Here is a 15,948-nt window from a genome sequence, read left to right as displayed (position 1 = left end):
GCTTCTACGTTTTATGATTTCGGAACACGTCTCTAGCCTAGAACCTCTAAATGTTTTGTGTTAGGTGACAATGCTCCATTAGGTTAATTGATGTTAATTTTAAGTTGATCTTGATTAAGATTTTGCCTTTCAAGGTTCACCACGTGATGTATTTTTTCAATTCCTAGAATACAACTAATATGATAAGCATCCTTTTCATTCAATTTTTGACAATGAAAACCTTAGCTAGTAGGGATAGAGCAATCAGATTCTTGTAATCAAAGAACAAAGAACACATCTAATGCAATTTCCCTAAACTATTCCTATGAGCACACACAAAACTCTTTCAATGCACAATGCAAGTTTTTTTTTTCAATTGCCTTAATGCTGTGATGAACAAAAGGAAACTAATGCACATACACTTAATCAATATTTTTGCAAGAACGAAGACTTTACGATAGTTCTGTTTTGAAAGAAATAAAGACTTTTACAACACTTTCTTTTGAACAAATATTAATTGACTATAAACTAACTTTGACAATGAATTGATAGTGATAAAGAAACCATTTAAGAAACAATAAACAATCAAGGTCAAAGTAGGGCTAGCAAAGGAAACAGAGGTTGATTTCAGAGAGATAACAATCATTGATCATTCAACAAACAGAAATAGAAGGAAATTTGGGAAAAATCAGGTGATCAAAGGAGGGATTTTTGACCTAAGGAGGATTAGTGCAGTCTTGAATGGGAGACAATGCACTTCAGAGCACTATCCTCAAGATAGAGGTGCTCTGCAGCGCTCTGTCTCTTTACCAGACATGTGCTGGTGCCAGAGAGGCAATCCTAGGGGCTTGCAAGCACAATTTTTACCAAAAACCACTTCAAAAAGGGCTGAAACAAGATCAATGGAAGCAAGTAAAGTCTACTAGGGTGTATTAGGATGAAGATAAACTACCTGGAATGATGATCATTCCCCAGTATGGTCACCAATTTGTTATGTGGAATTTTGCATCTACGGATAAACATAATTTCCCTAGGTGGGTAGCTACACCTAGAACAACATATTTAAAGTGCTTAACCTTTTTCTATAGAAGATAAATAAGACAAGGGACCTACTTGTTATCTTTTGCTTCCCTTTGTCTCCTTTGTTTGATTCTCGTCACTACTTCTTGAACTTAATCTGCTCAACAAGTACCTGCAATCATAAAAATAGGACAAAAACCAATCAAATCAAGAGATCTATCTACTATAAGCAAATGGAATCGAAAGAATTTACACATATAATCATCACACATAAAGAAAATAATATGGGAAAAGGTGTAAACAAATTTATTTAGTAGAAGGAAGAATTAAAACCATGAAGTTTGATCCATTATCACTCTTCCAGCTTGGGTTCCAACCAACATCACATCAAAAGCACAACACTTCGGCAGCATAAGAATACTTTCTTACAATCTCAAACCTCACACCAACAGTATCTCCTTACAAAAACTCAAAGTCCAGCCCCTGATCACTTAGATGAGTGCTCAATTTATAGGGAAATGATGGTGGTTTGGTCATAAATGAGGGTATTGAATGGCCTTCCAAACTTAGAGTTAGTTTCCATGGAGGAAGGGATGAGAGGATAGGAGGTTACTTAACTCAGTCCCTATCCAATTTCGAGCTCATAGGAGATGATAAGTGTGGGAATATTCTAGATGGCTCCAGAAGATAAGAATATTCACAGAACCCTGTGATGATTTCGTTCAATCTCGCCCAGCACAGGTCAAAGTGGGACTAAGTGCTCTGGAAAGCACCCTAACATGGGCCTACCTGCACTGAAGCACACTTACCCCTAACTAAGGCTGCGCTGGTCCCTCAAGGAGGCATTTTTGGAGGGCTTCAAGCCAAGAAACTCTCAAGGAAGGATGCATTCAAAGTGTTTACTTGTCTAAGGCATGTAGAAACTAAATTAGGGTTTGATGAGCCTCAAAAGTACTGAACTGAATGATGGGAGTGATGTACCCAAATGGATCTATAAAAAGAGGGTACCCTCAAGCTCTGATAGCTTTTGTGGCTCAAAATTTGGCATCAAACATCACTGCTATTTGGCTCTTGAAGCATCTAGTGACTGAAAAAGCAGTGGGTGACAACATTGGCTCCTACTGGGGATAGTGCCTTGTTGGCAAGGTGCTAAGAACCTATAGACTAGTAGTCTTTCCTTCCATTGGGCATGGAGTTATTCTTAAACAAAATATAATTCTATGAAAAAGGACTTTTTGATAATAAACTGAAAAACTCAAATAAAAATTTCAACACACACTAGATATTTACAATGAGCAAGAGACATATATCTCTAATTTTGAAAATAAAATTTTAGGAACTGACCATTTACAGGCAGTTCCAGTAGTTCACCATCCAAGTTTTCAAGCATGTAAGTGTTGTTTCCCCTCTCTTCTGCAATCTTGAAGGGGCCCAACCATAATGGATCAAATTTCCATGCTTTCCTTTGTCCTCTCACCTAACATCCCATCTGAGCACTAAATCTCCTTGTTGAAGAGGCTTGTCCTTAGCCTTCTTTTCAAACAGAGATTTCATCCTTTGCTGATAGTTTGACAATTTGGTCCCAACCTACTCTCTATTCTCATGAAGCTCCACCAACTGATTTATTCTTCTCACTAAGGCGCTTGGTTCTTCCTCGACTTCTTGTTGCAACTTAGCTACTAACGTTGCTAATTGGATAGGGAAGACAGTAGCCTTGCCATATACTAGCTAAAAGGGTGATTTCCTAGTGGATATTTTGGGTGTGACACGGTTAGCCCACAGAGAAAACTTTAGTTGGGAGTCCAAGTTCCTTTGATTTTTAGAGATGGTCTTCTTTAGAACACTCACCATATTTTTATTAGAAGACTCGGCCAAGTCGTTCCCTTGAGGGTAGTATGTAGTGGAGTGTCCAATAATGATGTTGAATTTGTGGCAGAAGTTGGTGAACTTTGAAGATTTGAAAACCTGTGCATTATCAGTGATGATTTTAAAACGATACCCAAAACAGGATAGTATGTTTTCCTCCATGAATTTTATCACCACTAAATTAGTAGCATTCCTAGCTGGGATAGCCTCTACCCACTTGGTGAAATAATCAGTGGCTATTAAAATCCATTTGTGTTGGCTGCTAGAAGGGGGCTTTATTTCTCCAATGAAGTCCAATCCCCACTATCTAAAAGGCTCCTCTACGTGCACAAGAATCAGAGGGACAGGATTGAACTTTGTCTTTCAACAAACAATTGGCATTTTTGGCATGACCTAACCTAAGAATACACATCTCCAAATAATGTGGGGCAGTAAAATCCTACCTTGAGGATTTTGTGTGTTGTTTCCTTCCAACTGTAGTGTCCTCCATAAACTCCCCCATGGAAATATTCAATCACTTCATGAGTTTCTCCCTCAACCAAAAAAAACAGTAATACCCCCACCGGGTCCTTCCAGTAGAGCAGTCCATTAGATATAATGTATTTTTGTGCCTACAATCTCAGACTCCAATATTTAGATCTATCCAGTCCCAATGGGAATATTAGGAATAAGAGGTAATGAACAATGTTCTTATACCTAGGTGATCCCTCATATTTGGAATAGATCTTCTGCTCAGCCATTTTTATTCTTCTCTATTCATCCTCTGGGTTGCCCTCCTCTGTGATCAAGCTTATTCCTAGAGCTTGGCAGTTGGATTCAGAAAAAATTTTGGCCAACCCCTATCCTTTGATGAGCTTGGTAGGCTTGATTTCCAACTCATATTCCTGTATTTTGGCTATCCATCTTCCCCTCTTTCCTTCGATGTCTCCCTGCACTATAATGTCTTTAATTGCAGTCGTTGGAACAAATGTTGTGATTTTGGATTACAATACATATATACAAAATGAATTCAGCAGCTTGACTAATGCATAAGCCTATTTATCCAATATATCATACTTCAGCTCAATGTGCCATAGGACTTGGCTAAAAAAGACAATGGGTTGCTCGTAAGCATATTATTTTTCTGTAATAGTGCAACAATAATGGTATGTGGAGAGGTGAAAGAAAAGATGTAGAAGGGCACTGAAAAATCGGGGATGACTAGCACTGGGGCCTCAACCAAAGCTTCTTTGATCCTAGTGAAAGAATCACAAGGGGTGGATCTCCACTTAACTTTGTTATCCTTCTTGAGCATATCTCTGATACCTTTAACTATCTCAGCATATTTGGGCACAAATCGCCTTAAGAAATTTATCCTCCCCAAAAAGGCTTGGACTTCTGTCTTGTTTCTGGGCAAGGGAATGAGGCTGATGGCTTTGACTCATTTAGGATCAATATTTACTCCTTCCTATGCTACTATGTGCTCAAGCATCTTCCCCTCACTCAGGGAGAACTGATACTTCTTCGGATTCAGAGAGAGGTCATACCTTCTGCACTTCTCGAAAATGAGCTTTAAATGGAGGATATGCTCTTCATTAGTCTTAGAAAAGACTGTGATGTCATCTAAGTAAACTTCCACAAATTTATATTTCCCGACCATGAAATCTATGTCCATATCTCTCTGGAATATGGCTCCTACATTTTATCAACCCAAATGGCATGCACGGGTAGATGACAGTCCCCCATGGGGTGGTGAAAGTAGTTTTTTTCTGGTGCTTAGGGTAGACCGCCACTTGGTTGTATCCTGAGAATATGTCCATCATGGACATCCAAGTTGCACCCACTACCTTCTACAATATATTATCCATCTTGCGCAGTGGGTAGTTGTGTTTTAGGGATGCCCTATTTAAATTTTGGAAGTCCACGCATAGCCTTATCTCTCTGTTCTTCTTCTAGACATGGACCAAATTAGCCACCCAATCAGAGTATCTTAGAGGGGCTATGATCTTGGCCTGCAGTAGCTTCCTTACCTCCTTTTCAATGGAGGGGAGTAAGAGTGGTTTTATTTTTCTGAGTTTTTGTTTGTAGGGATTTATCCACTCTTCAAAGGAATCTTATGCTAAATAATATTCATATCAGAGTCCTGGCCCAGGTTCAGAGTTAGTTGTGCCAACCAACAAATCCCTACACTACTAGCCCTTTCGACAAAAACCCATGTAGCACAAGTTGTAGTCTCACCCGAAGCAGTATGGGGGGATGCAAGAACCAAGTTTCTGCATCCAAATACAAGTGTGATATCTTTTAGTGTCCTAGATTTGCCTTTGCACAGATCGATAAGCCCTTAGGGATCGGTACTGCAACTCGATTAAACAGCATTCAGACCTTTGTAAAGGTCTACAATCATCCTTTGCGGACTCTTAACAATCGATTTATCCACTTACACGCATCGGAGAACAACTCTTAATTACTGTTCATGCAGATCTACTTAAGTTAATTAGTAAACATAATAGAATTCATCACAGTCTTCGCAAAAGTACTTAACATGCATTGCATACATTTATTAAGACTTATTCAAGAGAATCATGCATCATTAGATCAATATTCCATAAAAACATTATTCATCAACAACATATATCATAAACAGAAGTAAACAGAGATAAATAGATATACACAGCAATTCTTCGGGAAATTTCTTTATTGATCTTCAGTTCAGATTTACAGACCCAAAACTACCCTGTGCACTCAGCTGCAAGGGTCCACGCACTCAGCTGTGGACTCTACCTAGGCCTCTGCGCACTTAGCTACAGAGCCTTTCTTCTCCTATCTGACCCACTTCTCTACGTTATCACTTCTCTTCTATTAACCCATTACTAATATGATCTACCTTAGACTCCTAAGACACGCCTATTTATAGCCTTTTTCATACAATCCCATGGTCTGCGGACCATGGGTGGATCTCAAAACTGACTCATACTTTACATAAACAAAGTTCTAAAACTCCTTTGACTCCTAATCATCTACGTGCTCCGCATCCACAAATCACGAAGACTTTACGTTAGTTACAGAAGTATATCAAAACTTGGGTTATTTTAACCCCAAAACTGACCCAGGGTACCCCATCCCAACAGGTCCCCAACACAAAGATCGTGACTCACCCTCGAGTCACTCGATTGGTGCTACAATCTAGTTACGAAGATACCCCAGCTCTACCTGGATCATGGTGACTTCAGTAGCGCTCTAAGTGGATGCCTGCTTAACTTCCTCAACTAACTTCTCTGTAGCTAGTCCTTCTGTGGCTAGCCTCATTGTCGGTTGCGTCTGCTACAAGCCTTTAAGCTTATCCTCGATGGTGGTCGTGACTCGATAAGCCTCTTCCAACCATGGCTGCAACTTGGCCTTTAGCAAGGACTCCTTATTTTGTGCTTCCTCTACCTATGCGAGGAGCTGCTTGCCCTCCTGTAATTTAGCTAGGTGCTACGCTGGGGCGATGGAGCACATCATTGCCCTAACTTCATTTTCATGCTTTTCCTTTGCTACAGGTTGCTTCTCTTTCATCACAGGTTGTTTGTCTTTTGCCTTGACTATTTTGGCCTTCGTGACCTTGGCATCGTGGGCACCGTAGGCGTAGCTTCAACAATGGATACTTCTAGCCCTAGAGCGTCGGATATAGCTGCTTCCAAACTTAAGGCTTCGGTGGGGTTGGTGGTAGTCATCCTTTCAATAAACAACTCACGAGCTTCAAGAGAAATGTCTGTGTGTGCTAGGAACTCCTCCCAAAACGCTCAGCTCATAAGCAACAAACAACAAATTTCAAAAACAACTCTAAGGGTGCAAAGTGTTCTCTGTTGGACTGGCAAGCATAATTTATAGGGGGTTTGAATTCAAATCCAACCATTCCCCCAAAATTTTGACAATAAATGTTGTTTTGGCGGTAGATTTTGAAATATTTTTCCCTTAAATGCCACAAGCCCTCTCCTCTTAACTGTCTTCTAGTTGTCCAGTCATGAATAGTGACTCCAACGGTCACTTTTCTGTTATGCTACGCAGCACCTCCCTCCTTGGCGCAGCTTCCTACACACAGCTCCCTAGGTTGCAACTTCACTATTTTCCGTGCAGACCACCTACTGCGTAGTCCTCCAAACCTGGCAGTACAATTTATAGTCCCGCGCTCCCTTGCAACTGCCTCAAGAACTAATATTGTCCTATCGCCATATAATCATTGTGTAGGATCCCCTAGATACAGCTTCAAGCAGCTCCCATTCACTCTTCCCGGAAAAGGTTCTCTATTAGAGTCCTATAGTTATAGGATTTATAATTTTGAATTGGCTGAGAGTAAGCCTTGTAATATTGTACATACCTTTGCTTTTTGCAAATGTTTTCCATATTTAAATTAAAAAAATGTAAAGAGGGTGTTATCACCTAGAACTACAGTCACATGTATATAATTTTTGTCCAAAGTTCACTGTCAAAAATTGGTGTCAAATGGGTTTTGTCCTATGTTTCTTACTTAGGGGTCATGTTTCTAAAGGGTCTTGATGTGAATCATTATCTAATACTATTGGTCATCCTCCATCATGATTGCATAAGCCATGTCTTATCTTGTACATGTCACTGGTCCTTTCCGTATTTTCGCAGCGCAGTCTTATTGGTTGATTTTGCAGCGCAATTATGTTTTAGCCATTTCGCAGCGCGTCAGCATCCAACCGTTTCGCAGCGCATTTTGCTAATTTATAACTATCTGCGCTACGAAATCGCGGATTCGGGAATTTTGCAGCACAGATTCCTAAAGGGTCACGTCTGGGGATGAGTCATTGTCTCCGTCCGGTTATTGTCAGTTGGCGTACCTCCCAAACACTTATGAGCCATCACTTCACCAATAGATTCATAGGCATGCACATAAAAATCATTCAAACGGTTTTATCATGCATGGATGTTTTATGATGTTTGTAAATGATGCATAAAGAGGCCAGCTTGAGTGATTTGCTTGAGGCCATTGAGTTTGAGCAGGTTGAACCAGTGCATATTGAACCAATGCACATTGATTTGACTCAATCATCACCGGAGAGCACTAAAAAATCCAAAGCTTCAAAGAGACTAAGGTTTGATGAACCTGGTGAGGAATTTATTTTCAAACCACGAAGGCCGGTTACAAGGAAACAAGTAAGGGAAGCTGAGAAGCTACATAAAGGAGAGAAAGTTGAAGAATTGTCTAGAACAGAGGAGGCAGAACAAATCAAGCAAAAAGGCAAGAACAGAACAGTCATTATTTCCCAAGGGGGTAATATCATAGCCATAAAGAACCAGATGGAGGCAGCAAAAGATGAAATTGCCAAGGCAAAGAATGTCACTAGGGAGTTTGCAGTCAGGTATGCCAACTATCGAAGAGCTGTGTTAAAAGGTAGTAAAAACCTAGTGGGTCAAGTGGATTCAGTGGCTGATGTGTATACATGGACAGTTCCAACTCTCAAACAAGCTAAAATCATCAGAAAAATGAACATGCGTTTAAGAGCTGAAAACAAAGCTTTAAGGAGAGAGGTTGCAGATTTAAAAGCACAGCTAGGTTAACTGGCTGCTCATTGATGATGACAAAGGTCATATTCTAAATTTTGTCAAATTTTGTTTAAGTTCCATTATTCTGAAGGCATATAGGTCTCTGCCACCTGTAAAGGAGGTTTAAAAAGTCAAAAGTCCAAGCAAAAAATTCCTTAAGGCAAATACACTCTGTTTTAGCAAAAACAGCAGTTTCGTAGCGCGCTACGAAACTGCTGTAGGTGTTGTTTTATGATGAAGACAAACAATTTGATGGTAGGATCAGAAAATTATCAAAGGAAATACCTAAAGAACATTAAGGAGACCACATGAGGCTAGCATAGCCATTCAGATAATAACAAGTGTGCCTTTTTGTAAAGGTGAAATATTTTGTCTTAAGTTAAAGCTTTGATAAAGGTACTTTATTACCGGTTGTTAGGGTTTTGGAAGGAGATGCATACGAGGAGTCTTGGCTTGCACACCTGTCCATCAACGAAGCCTCCAACACATCTGGAAACATGGTGATGCTCGTTATTTTTGGGGTATTAAAGAGCTGGGAACATGCTGCAAAATTTTGAAGAATGGTGGGAGACAAGGACCGGAAAAACAGGGGTTTTATCCTTATGATTAATGAACCATCAGCGCATTCAGTATCCAAAGCTAGCTTTTTCATTGCATCCTTCTCTCAGCTATCTCGGTCAAACTGAAAGGAGACAGGTGTCAAGGATCAAGAAAGAATCATGTTACGAGGAGGATAGAATTAGAGTTTTAGTTTAGTCGGGACTCTTTGTAATTACAGCTCAGCACTTAATGTATTTAATGAGTTAGTTAAATGGTAAATAGGGGTAATTAGTAGCAGTCATCGAGCTCCCCTCATGCTGGAGGAGGAAGCTCAAATTAGTTAAGGGTGTATCTCTATATATAGATCAAACTTTGATGTAATGGGGGTTGGATATTTGAGAAAACAGAGTTTATTTTGGCTTGTGTAAAAAACTTAGATTTCAGTAATGCAAATGACTGTTTTTTCTTCTCAGGATTCACAAAGGATCTTCTTGTTCAAATGTGTGATGGTATATTTTCTTTAATGTTCTTTTACAGTTTTGTTAATGCATAATCACTCAGAACTCATGGATCATGCTCTGACTTCCTGTATGCCTTTGCAAACTGTGGTTTCAAAGTCATGTTTGAACATTTAGATGTTAAGTGCCCTGATTTCTATGAAAGGATAGTGTTATTTTTTACTGAAATATGAGTGACTCCATAATCCCAATGGGAATCAATTCAATGTTGTCCAGCCAGCATACTTGTTCATGTGTCTTATAAGAGTTAGCCATCTTGTCATTAGTCAACATTCATAACCTTTGAGAGAGCCCTCTCAGACTAAGGAGGCTAAGCCTTAGTCAAAAGCCTGGTTTGAAATAGTTACACAGAGTCTTACTGATTGGCAGCCTTCAGTGCTTGATTTTGTGATAACAGAGGGTATGTCCTAAAAGAAATATCAAAGGACAAAAAGAATAATAAAAGATCAAAAAATTAAAATATATGAACCCCAAACACAAAAACAGATCATGAAAGTGTGCAAGTCTAAATGCCACTACTATTTTACTTCTTATGCAAATCATGGTTGTGTGTAGCTTGTCATACATACCACAACCCATGTTAGTCAAACTGCTTAATCTTGATTATTTCATGCTTTGAATTTTATGTTTATAGTTAGAGAATAAAATCTAACCAAACGGCTTAATCTTGGCAAATCATTATATAGGTAGAGAAAATAAAATGTGCTCATAAGTTTTATCTAAACCATAGGAAGATATAAGGTTAGAATTAGATAGTTTACTTTTCAAAAGAAAAAAGAATGATAAGGGTCTGTGAGCCTAAATGCAACCAAATAAGTAAATAAAAAAATGTTAGGGTAAGTAATGGGTAAGTAGAAGAAAGGCTGTTGAAGTAGAAATTTGATTGGACAAAAGCACATTTATCATGCTTAATCATATGTTTCAATATGCATGAGGAATTAAGAAAGCAAAAACAGAGGTTTACAATTTGATTTAATTGACTTCCCCTCATTAATTTCATCCCTATACTTACTAACTTCCCCATCCACAAGTATGTTCTAGTATGAAAAATCCTTCAAGTCATAAAGGCTCAGAGTATTTCTCTGACTTTTGGTTGGACCAAACCCTCAGCTTAAAGACTTATAGACATCAAGTGTTAGAATTCCCTTCATTACCCTAATAAAACCCCTTTTCCTAAGGTTAAATTCCATTTTCCTATGAAAAGTAAAAAACCCCATGTTAAATTCCATTCACTCAAAATACCCACAAAAGATTTTATCCTAAGTATAAGTGTATGTAAAGGAAAAGTGCAAATATCACATTATACTTAGTAATATTTTCATTTCGCTCAATTCAGTTCATATTAATTTCTAACTTAATAATATAGCTCCCGATATACCCTTTTTCCTCGTATATAAATAAATCCCCATATGTATTACCCCTACCCTTAGTTTAACTATAAGCTATATTTTTACCCTGTCCCCCCGACAAAACCCTCTTAACTCACCAATTCTTCGTAAAGTTAAGATGATCCCTCCATTAACCTCGTCCGATCATTTAATCCCGTGTTTAACTCCAGACTAATCACAAACCACCATTAATTAAATCCCCCCCCCTCCCCCACAAAACCTTTGCCCATTTCATCCATGCTAATCTGTCACCCGACTGCCATCTGATCGTCAACACCCGAATCTAACAATTCACAGCCATATCGGGTTCACTCGATATCCGACCTTTACCCACCCGATAAAGTGGTATTGCCCGGGCCCCCATCTGCTATGTGTCAAGTGTTAATTTAGATCGGGTGACCTCGCCAAAATACTGCCTCCTCAATAAAGTGATGTGATGGCTTGGGAAACCACCTCCCCGCCCAACCCGAAAAACCACCCACTATTCATTCCTAATTCGCCTTCCAAAAAATGACTATTGTTCAATAAAAATGCCATCAAGGCCTATTTGGCCTTTTTCGATCAATTTATTTGTAAACCTCTACAAGCCATTGCGACACCTTCAAACCCTAAAATTACCAATTGACCTCAATTTCACTCCTAAAGGAGTTTCAGAGAACCCAATTAAGCTCTCAGTCCATACCAGATCCCTTTCAACCTTCTACAGTTGCTAAGAACACCAATTTGAAGTTATTTTGCCCAAATTCTAGGTATTTGAAGAGAAATTACCAGACACCCTTTCAATTTGAAAACTTTCAGTCTTTAAAGTGTTTTAAATGAGTAAAATTAATTGAAATTACTTTAAAACTAAAGAGTGTGCCTGACTTAAATACCGAAAACCCATCTGAAAGCTTCCAAATTACCTACAAACCTTTGATATAAACCCGCAAAATTCAAATTCAAATCCACAAGAACTGAATTATGGCTTCCCCCATCGCCATGGATGTCAAACCAGTGTCAACCCCCCATTTGGAACTTATCCACCTTCTCCTGGAAAACAAGGATTTTCAAATCAAAGACATGGTTGCCTATACACTCCAGCTCAAAATTGATTGTTGGAGTAAGGATAGATATCTAAACCATACTGATGGCATTGGCCTTTGGGAGTCCAATTTTCCCAAATACCAGTTTCCACAAGTACATGTCTTTCCTAAGATTGTCCATATGTGCCATGCTTGTTACATTCCCAGCCAGAGAGTTATAATGTCCCTAGACCAAAAATTCTTGTGTACTATTACAACTGAGTCAATCAATGAAATGTTGCAAGTCCAACTAGGTCCAAACCTAACCCCACTCTCCATTGGGGATTTGTTAGACTAGTACACCAAATTGAGTCCATCTAGACTAGCTCAAATATTCCAAACTTTCATTGTAGAGGAGCAACACATTCCTACAGATTCCCCTCCATATGTTTCTTCCATTTTCTCTGGAAGGGGCAAGAAAATTGTAACCATGATATCATGTATTCTGGGCTTTACCATAGATGAATACATTGATGAGCTCATCTTGGCCTTCATGTCCATTTTCAACCCAGGAAAGCCTCCTGCTACTTTGTAGCTGAAAGGATGCATGAACAATTTACCAAAATGCACAATGAGAGAGTATTCAAGTACTCATCTGTACTTTATCACATGTTTTTGTATTATCAGTCAGACAAATTTCCCTTCACCATCCATAAGATAGATACTAAAGGCCAGCCCAGGCCTGTTATATTTTGGACACCACTATTCCACAGGTATTCATCATCATACACCTACACAGACTTCATTGACTCTTTTGTCCATCCAGTCATGACCATGATGACAAGAAGCCCTCCACCCAGAATAAGCCAAGAAATCAAAAGAGTGCTCCAGTTTTCCAAACAAAGTAAGGTGGGAGATTGGTACCTTTACCAAAATCACACCGAAATAAGAATCTATGGTTGCCAGCTTGCCCCGTACAAACTGCCCAAATACCTCCCCATGAGGTTATTTGCTCTGGAATATTATAGGCAGATAATGAACTCTAATGATATCAACTTTATCTCAGCCAAGAAAAGGACTCAGTTCAAGATCAAAAACCAGTTAGGACCTTTTTTTTGCAATACAAGAGAGGCAGGAGAGGAAGTAGATCAAATTCTGCAACAAATGAAGTTTAAGAATAGTTTCATGTGGAGGTATGACCCTCAAGGGTTTATAACCAAACTAAGACAAAAGGTCAAATTGGGACCTTACATTCATCACCCTATACCAGAAATAGAGAGATATGCCAACCAATCTGAGTGGTTGGAAAACACTCTCATATACAGGGATAGTATAAAGGTAGATGTTGAAAATACCTTGTTTTATTTAGAGAAACAGCTTGATGAAAGCTCATTCCTGCAGGTACCAAAGAAAGAAGGAACCATGAGTACCCCTCCTATTTTGCAGACTCCTCAGAATGAGGAAAAGAATCCCAAAAGGAACAGAGAGGAAGGCTCCAGCTCAGGTATGGACACTTCCAATGTACAGTATGAAGCTAGCCAGAGCAAAAGGCCTAGGCTCAATCCTATTTCAGAACAGGAAGACACAGAAGGCTCAGTAGAAATAACTGATACTGAGTTAGACATGAGTAAAGGCACAACTCCATTTGGAGAAACACAGGAGCCATCTACATCAAAAACTCAAATTTTAGAAAGGTAGCTCAGTGTAGAAGTCTCCTCATTCAATAAGCCTACTAATAGAGATAGGGACATTAAGGACAGGTTCAAGGAGATTAAAATGAGAAATGAGAAACTGAAGGCAGAATCCTATGCACAGTATTTCAAGCTTACACCACCTAATCAAAGTAGGTTGATGTCAGCTTTTGACATCAAGGAAGGAAAGATGCAAATGTCCTTCATGAAGCCAACTGTACAACAACCGAGAACATCAACAGATTTCAAGAAGATAGACTTTGAAGTATTGGCAAGGGATATTCATCCCATTGACCAAATTGAATTTCACAAGTAGGCTAGAGAAATTATTTACTTCACCCTTACAGGAAAGGCCATGGTTGCACATCAGTTGCAGAATTCACTGAATAACATTTCGGCCCAGTATCAGTTGGAAAAGGCCTCCTCACAGGCCAAAGACACCAAAATCAAGTCTTTGGAAGACTTGGTAATTGAATTGGGACATGATCCCAGAGACATCAAGGCTACTTAACAATTAATCAAAAAGAAGAACGATGACATTGCAGCCCTCAAGAAACAGTTGAAGATACCTCAAATAAAACACCCCCAGACACAGGAAGTCTCAGAAAGCCAAACTAAGCATGAAGAGTTGATAGACTTAGTCCTTAAACTCAATGATCAGTTGAGCGAGACAGAAAAGGAATTGGATAGCTTAATCCAATTAAAACAAACTGATCTTGGCACTACCTTGGCAAATGTCATCCCAGCAATTACCACGGCTGCTCCTTCCACATTGGTCGCCTCATTGGCTCCCATAGCTCCAATGGCCATAACACTACTGGTTTCTACAACCCATCTACATCAGCAACAGGTACATCAGGTGAAGAAGCGGGAAAATTGGTTAAAGCTATGGAATAAATGTCCATACAAACCACAGAGATGAATAAGCTCAAAGAGAAAGTGACAAGCTTGGAAACTGATTACAAGCTTGCCAAAATCATGCACAAAGATGAAGTGAAAAAGTATACTAGGATGAGTGAAATATTGAAAGCCCTGGAAAAGGACTTAACACTGAGAGAACCCCTTGGGCAGGCCAAGGAACAACTATGGTCCAATATCATTGACTCTGTCAGTGATATTTCGCCATCTATTTAGGTGATTTTCGAGCAAATAGATTTGATAAAGCTGGCTACAAAGGCCACGTAGAAATTAAAAGAAGAATTAGGACAAATGCCAGAAGAGGCTGCCAAAATTATCCAATTCCTTAACACCAAGAATAAGTATGAGCTGCAGGAATTGGAAATGAAGGACAAAACAAAGACAATTTTGGAGGTCAAAAAGGTCCTCTCCAAGAGGAACTTGATGCAAAACTTGGAGGATAAGTGTCAGAATATGCAGCTAGCCGTTGACAGATTTATGGCTAAGTTCTAGATTTTGAGAGAAAAGGGATTACCCAATCCCTCAGTGATAAATGATAAGCCGATGAAACAAGAGGATTACAACAAGAAAATCATATAGGTAGCAAAAGATCAAGTAAATACATCATCAATGAAGGCATTGCCGACAGGAAAAGTACTCTACCAAACATTTGAAAACTTGTTTTACCTCTAGCATGAGGTAAAACACTTGTTTATCAATAAGCCTACTTTTGCCAAATACACAGAGGCAGATGAAACATATAGAAAGATGTTAAAAATCCATTTACTTGATGTTGAAACATGGGAGAAATTAACTGATTTATTATAGAAATATGAAGTAAAAAGGTTAATGTACAGTAAAAGTAAAACAGCATGGTAAAGCCCGTAGAGGTTTGGTCTCGTGGCCAGCGGACAATCTGCAAAGTCGTCTGTGCCGTTGTGCAGGTCACGAGTTCGAGTCTCATATTAACCGAGGGTCGTTCTTGTGGGCTGGGCGGTTCCTCCTAAAGGTTATAGTGGCAGCCAGTGCGATTTGACCCCGTGTAACGCAAGTACGATACCACCGTCGTTGACAATTCTGCTAGTAAAAAAAAAAAACTAGTATGGTAAAAGGATGTTGACAGATCAGCAGAGTCAAAGTGTATCAGATGAAAGGCTAAATTAAATGAAGCATCCAGCGTGAAAGATCAAACAACAAAGCAGATTAAAGGGAAAAAGATCAAAGCCAGCAGAACCAAAATAAAAGGGACAACATGAAACAATTCAATAGTTGTCTCTATCTTCTTGCATGAAGATATTTCTTTTTTCCTAGATTAGTTCTGAATATAGTTTCAGATATTTTGTAACTCCATTTGTATAAATACTTCAAAATTCGAAGTATGTAGGGTGGATTCTATTAGACATTTCTATAGACTTTTTGATCAGAAGACCCAGAAGGTTATTGTATCATTTGCTGAGCCAGCAAGCTGGATTGATAAATAAAGATTAGATATTTCCAAGGATTCATGTGTTGAGCGAAT

The sequence above is a fragment of the Pinus tabuliformis genome, chromosome 6, assembly GCF_031772625.1.
Source record: "Pinus tabuliformis cultivar Carrire ecotype Pingquan chromosome 6, CPIR1, whole genome shotgun sequence".
Lineage (NCBI taxonomy): Eukaryota > Viridiplantae > Streptophyta > Pinopsida > Pinales > Pinaceae > Pinus > Pinus tabuliformis.
Note: the sequence above shows the minus strand (reverse complement) of the source record.